Source organism: Bos indicus x Bos taurus, chromosome 19 (genome assembly GCF_003369695.1).
Source record: "Bos indicus x Bos taurus breed Angus x Brahman F1 hybrid chromosome 19, Bos_hybrid_MaternalHap_v2.0, whole genome shotgun sequence".
In the NCBI taxonomy this organism is placed as follows: domain Eukaryota; kingdom Metazoa; phylum Chordata; class Mammalia; order Artiodactyla; family Bovidae; genus Bos; species Bos indicus x Bos taurus.
Window position 1 is genome coordinate 51,061,474 of NC_040094.1, and position 6,241 is coordinate 51,067,714.

A 6,241-nucleotide genomic window follows, 5' to 3' on the forward strand; every position below is an offset into this window, starting at 1 on the left:
ATTTATAGGTTTTTAGAAATTTAAAGAAAGTGACACCTTCAGAGATGGTGGAGGTGTGGCCCAGAGGGGAGGAATGAGCTTAGCTGCTGCTGGTCACCCAGCCCCCTGGGCATGAAGGGGACAAATGTCCACAGGGGAGCAGGTGAGGGCATAGCAGGTAAGCCTGGAGGGGATGGTCCCTCTGCAAGGGGCTTTGGGCCTGGGAGGGCTGTCACATCCTTCTCTCTGTTGGGCAGTGGCTGGAGAAAGGAGAGTGAAGGGCTGACCTGCTGACCATGAAGCCAGACAGCTGAGGTGGGGTGTCACTTCCCCGACTGCGACCAGCAGAAATGAGGAGGAGTCCATCCTGAACACAAGCCCCTCTCCCCACCCTTGAAGGGTACACAGATATACAAGGGGTAGGTTCCCAAGGTGGAGGGGAGGAGGCTGGGGAGAGAGGCCTGGTCTCAAGGCTAAACCAGGCCCCTTCTGTCCCTTTTCATTGTTTAATTGAAGGACCCCTGGGGCCACCATAAGCTGGAAGAGGCAGAAGAGAGCCTTGCCCACCCCTGGATTCAGACTCTGGTCTCCAGAACTGTGAGAGGCAGATTTCTGTTGTTTTAAGCCCCCCAGTTTGTGGCAATCTGTTATAGCAGCTCCAGGGCTCACACAAGAAAATAAGTTATGCTTCATAGTAGAAAGTGCTATCAAAGTGGCATTCCTGTGAAATAAACCCTAATACAGTGGCGCTAGTGGTAAAGAACCTGCCTATGAATGCAGGAGACCTCGGTTTGATCCCTGGGTTGGGAAGATTTCCTGGAGGAGGGCATGGCAACCCACTCCGGTATTCTTGCTTAGAGAATCCCAATAGACAGAGGAGCCAGGTGGGTACAGTCCATAGGATCACAAAGAGTCGGAGATGACTGAAGGGACAGCTTCACTTGTGAAATGACAGCATGGCTCATGCGGTATAGAATGTATGAAGTACAAGTATGCATGTTTTGGTGGTGAGCACCCCGAAATCATAACTGAAATGTAAACTGAGCCCTGGAGAAACTGTTCTCAAACTTCACCATTTTCTCCTGTGGCTTCTCCCCTGGCCAAATCCACCCCCTAGTAGAAACAAGAACACCAAATTGTGTCCCAGCTGTTTGTAATTGTCTTTTCAAGCGTCTGGATTCAAAATGTATTATGTACAATTATGTCTTCAATTGCCCTGTGAAAATTACTGCAATGCAGAATAATTTCCTAGACACGGAGTTTACAACTTTGATGAGAGATGATCCAGGCAAATATTGAATCTGCAAAAAATGTCAATTACGGGCTTGATAATATTTGTTTTGCCAAAGAGAAGGAGATAGAGATGCTTCCCTTTGCAGGAGAAGTGTGTCATCAAAGTAAATGTGGATTTGAAAAGCAAGCATGAAGCTGCATGTATTGGGGAACTGGAGGGAGGTAGCCGAGCTGTCATGGGGGGCAGGGGATATGCCCTAACACACCAGGAGGGTGGAACCCCATGTTCACTCCCTGCTCCCAATGTGCTCTCGGACCTCTCTTCCCGCGGGGCCCCAACTTCCACTGGGGGTGTCGTCAGTGTGCTCTTGGACCTCTCTTCCCGTGGGGCCCCAACCTCCACCAGGGGTGTCGTTAATATGCTGACCTAGTGGTTGAAGCTGACAAAGCCTCAGAACAGGGCGGTTGTTATTGCAGATGCTCCTGCTGGCAGCAGGCAGATGGGTTGATGGTAGTAATGGGAGCCATCTCTCACATAGGCAGTGGGTGCCCAATAGGGATCCCTGCCCTGGGGAGGGTCGGGCTGGCCCTGCCCTTCCTCACCTCTGACCCTCGATCCCCAGCCTTTGCTCTCCAACCAGCCTAAACTCAACAGTCGGGGTCTGGCTCCATCTGTTCCAGCTTTGATGGATTATTTAGGTTGGTGCCCTCCTTCTTCGGATCTCTGAAATCTCACATATTGCTCTTCTCAAATAAGGCTGATTTCTGCCCATCAAGTTTTGGCTTGAAATCCTACTGTCCCTTCCCTACCTCAGTCTAGAAATCAAGTGTGGACTATTGCTTCTTTCACTCTACTTTCCCATGAGAACAGTGGAACCAGCCGAGGCACAGAGGCCTCTGAGTCACTGCAGAGAGGAAGACAGAGACAACGAGGAAGTTCCATAGTCCACTTTGGTCCGAAGGTAGTTGCTTCAACCTTTACCCTTCCTAGGCAAGGCAGCCCAGAGGTGCTGTCACTGCTGTCAATCAGAGATCATCAGGAACTCAGCTGACTCATCACAGTGAGAGAAAACACCTGTCTGCCCTGGCAGAAGCTGACTTCCTACTTCTACTGGAGAACAGTGCCTTGTGTAGCTCAAAGCCAGCCAGCATTGTCTCCTGGTTTCTTGATTCCTCGCCCCCACCCCAATTTTATCTTTGTTCCTTGGTCCACTTCAGAAATCAGGGGTAAGGATGGTAGCTTTTTGAAGGTTCTCTAGATTGTTTTCGGAGAAGGCAATGGCAACCCACTCCAGCACTCTTGCCTGGAAAATCCCATGGACGGAGGAGCCTGGTGGGCTGCAGTCCATGGGGTCGCGAAGAGTCGGACACGACTGAGCGACTTCCCTTTCACTTTTCACTTTCCTGCATTGGAGAAGGAAATGGCAACCCACTCCAGTGTTCTTGCCTGGAGAATCCCAGGGACGGTGAAGCCTGGTGGGCTGCTGTCTATGGGGTTGCACAGAGTTGGACAGGACTGAAGCAACTTAGCAGCAGCAGCAGCAGCTAGATTGTTTTACTAGTGAAACACTGTATCATATGAAACAACTTTATTTCCAAAGCCCTCTGCTTGTTGTAATAGTTTCCTACTGCTCTTGTATTCTGAGTTTCCTGTGGCTGCTGTAACAAATTTACCAATAGTAGAAACATATTCTTCCACAGTTTTGGAGGCCACAAGTCTGAAATGGGTACCACTGGGCTGATGTGAAGGTGTGGGCAGGGCTGTGACCTCTCTGAAGGCTCTAGAAGGATCTTTCCTGCCTCTTCCAGCTTCTGTGACCTCGGGTATACCTTGGCTTGTGGCTGCATCATTCTGACCTCTGTGTCCGTCTTCACATGGCCTTCTTCCTAAGTGAATCAAACCTCTCTCTGCTTTGCTCTTCTAAGGACACATGTGATGGCTCTCAGCGCATATCCAGATAACCCAGGGTTATCTCCCCATCTCAGGTCCTTAATGGGGGAGGCTGATGGGCTGCCATCTATGGGGTCGCACAGAGTCAGACACGACTGAAGTGACTTAGCAGCAGCAGCCAAGATTCTTTTTCCAAAACAAGGTAATATTTGCAGGTTCCAGGGATGAGGACCTGATACCTTTGAGGGCCAGTCTTCAGCCTGCTACATGATGTACTGAATCACTGGCTGCGGTGATTTACAATATATATTTATTCTCTCACAGTTCTAGAGGTCAGAAGCCCTTAGTCTTAAGGAGCTAAGATCAAGGTGTGGGCATGGCTGGTTTCTCCTTCTGGAGGCTCCAGGAAATAATCAGTTCCAGGCCTCTTCCAGCTTCTAGAAGCTGCCATTGTTCCCTGGCTCATAGCCACACCACTCTAATCTCTGCCTCCAGGGTTCCAGGGTCACATTGACACCCTGTCTTCCTCTTACCAAGGGATGGCATTTAGAGCCCAATCCTCTCCCCATCTCAAATTCAGTAATCCCACCTGCAAAGTTGCTTCAGCCATACAAGGGGACACATTTACAACCTTGGGGTGGGGGGGTCTTTCAGCTGACCACACAGGCCCCTCCCCTCTTGCAGACGACAACCCTGCTCCAGGAGAAACCACCATCTCCAGTTCTGATGGTTCAGCAGGTAAAGAATCCGCCCGCAATGCAGAAGAGACGGGAGATGCAGATTTGATCCCTGAGTAGGGAAGATCCCCTGAAGGAGGGCATGGCAACCCTCTCCAGTATTCTTGCCTGGGAAATCCCATGGATGGAGAAGCCTGGCTACAGTCTATGGGGTCGCAGAGTCAGACTGAGCGACTAAGCACAACAGCACAGCCAGTTCTGTGCTGTTTTACTTGTCTGTATCCAGGTCGGTATGCATCCCTGAACAGCGGGTTCCTGAGTCTGCCTGCTTTGAGCTTTGTGCAGAGTGAACTGCACGTGGGTCTGCTTTTCAGTAACTTGCTTTCTTTGCTCAACATGTTGATAACTTACAGTGAATGATGTCGGATTTGTGATCTCGGAAGATTTAGCTTCGGGACCAGTGACCAGGCTTGATCACTCAAGAGCTTTTGTGTAGCAGAGTTTTATTAAAGGGACAGAGAAAGCTTCTGTCCGGGGGCTCTGCATGCTGCAGCTGCCCCCAGGCACCCCCCTCCCCCTCCCCCTCCCCGCCACTGCCCGTGCCCCGGAGCCGAGCTCAGGAGCTAACCCGAGCCAACCGCCCAGAGCTAGCGTGGGGTCCGGGAGGCGGCGGCGCAGGGAGGGGCCAGACGCGCACGTGACCCTCGAGGGACGCGTTGGCGGCCCCGGCCTCCAGACCGGACTGGGGAGTGGCGGCCCAGGGCCCCGCCTCTACTTTCAGAGTCACCCTGGGGCTGCAGGTGAGGGCCTGGGCGGCGCGGACGACGGGGGCCCAGTGAGGCACCAAGGGAACGTAAGGGTCAAGTATGACGGTAAGGAGCTACTGAAGCGCCTCAGCCTGGAGGAGTGGATTCTGGAGCAGCTCACTCGCCTCTACGACTGCCAGGAAGAGGAGATCCCGGAGCTGGAAATCGATGTGGATGAACTCCTGGACATGGAGAGCGATGATACCTGGGCTGCCAGGGTCAAGGAGCTGCTGGTTGACTGTTACAAACCCACTGAGCCTGCTGGACAAGATCCGGGGCATGCAGAAGCTGAGCACACCCCAGAAGAAGGGTCGTAGACCCAGCTGAACGGTGGCTCCACAGGACAGTCTCTGCCCGCGCCCCCCTCCCCACCCCGACCTCGTAGCAACAGCAATACCAGGGGGCCCTGAGGCCAGGCCTGGTGCCACGAGCAGGGCTCCCCGTGCCCCTGGCCCAGGGGCCTCTTCCTTGCCCCCTCAGTTTTCCATTTTTTGGGTTTTTTTATTATTAAACTGATGGGACTTTTTGTGTTTTTATATTGACTGTGGCGTGGGCCCTTTAATAAAGCTAGGATACGCCTCTGGCGCAAAAAAAAAAAAAAAGAGCTTCTGACAGAGACATCAGAAGGGGGCCAGAGAGTCTTGCTGCTGCTGCTGCTAAAGTCACTTCAGTCGTGTCCAACCCTGTGCGACCCCATAGACGGCAGCCCACCAGGCTCTGCCCTCCCTGGGATTCTCAAGGCAAGAACACTGGAGTAGATTGCCATTTCCTTCTCCAATCCTGGTCTTATCAAGGCCTTATATACTTTAACCAGACCCACTCCAACAACATACATCTTAAATTAGCAAGATTAGAACTAACAATAGAAAGGTCTTACCAGACCCACTCCCACAACATACTTCTTAAAATAACAAGATTAGTCAGAAGGTTCTTGTTAAGGAGAAACATGTCCTCGAGCAAGATACTTTGTTATACTGACTAATACAAAGCAGTTTAGAAAAAAAAAGGCTGTCCTTTTGTCCTGCTTGAGACCCCTGGACCCCTTCCTCCTCTGGGACTCCAGACTTATCAACCTGCCTAGGAATTGACTCTCTTGATTAGATGTTCATCCACGTGGACATAAGGGGCTCTGGTGTTTGCTTCTTGCCTCTCTGGTGTTGCCTATCTGTCCATTGATGGGTAGATGGAGTGCAACTCTTTTCCACTGATGGCTAAATTCCCTGGCCTTGCTCAGTATGTTTTATCTTTTAAAAGAAACTCTTTAATAACCCCTCAGAAGACAGACAACTCACTGGATGCCCAGCCCCCAGTGGAGACATACTTGGTCACAGGGACACAGACAGCATTCCAAAAGCATTCTGAGAAATGTTTCTTCCTGGGGCCTACGCTGTTAAAACGTTAGAGGGTGTTTTTCCTCTTAACAAATAGAAAGCTGGGTTTTAATACAGAACAGATTGGTGCCTGTTGGGGGGGGCTTTGTGTCCTGGGGAGCCCTGTGTCTCTGTAAGAGGTTCTGCGTGTCCTGAAGGGGGCTTTGTGCCTTGGGGGTTCTGTGTCAGCTGTGTGTCTGTGGGTAGCTGTGGGTCCTGGGTTGGGGGGCAGTCTGTGTCCCTGTGGCGAGGTTCTCTCTATGGGGAGGTGGAGGGTGGGGGTGG

General features: G+C 51.6%; 1 pseudogene; it reads left to right on the top strand.

Moving 5' to 3' along the window:
* The first annotated feature begins 3,965 nt into the window (after positions 1–3,965).
* LOC113877408 lies at positions 3,966–5,122 on the top strand (annotated as a pseudogene).
* Positions 5,123–6,241: the final 1,119 nt, after the last annotated feature.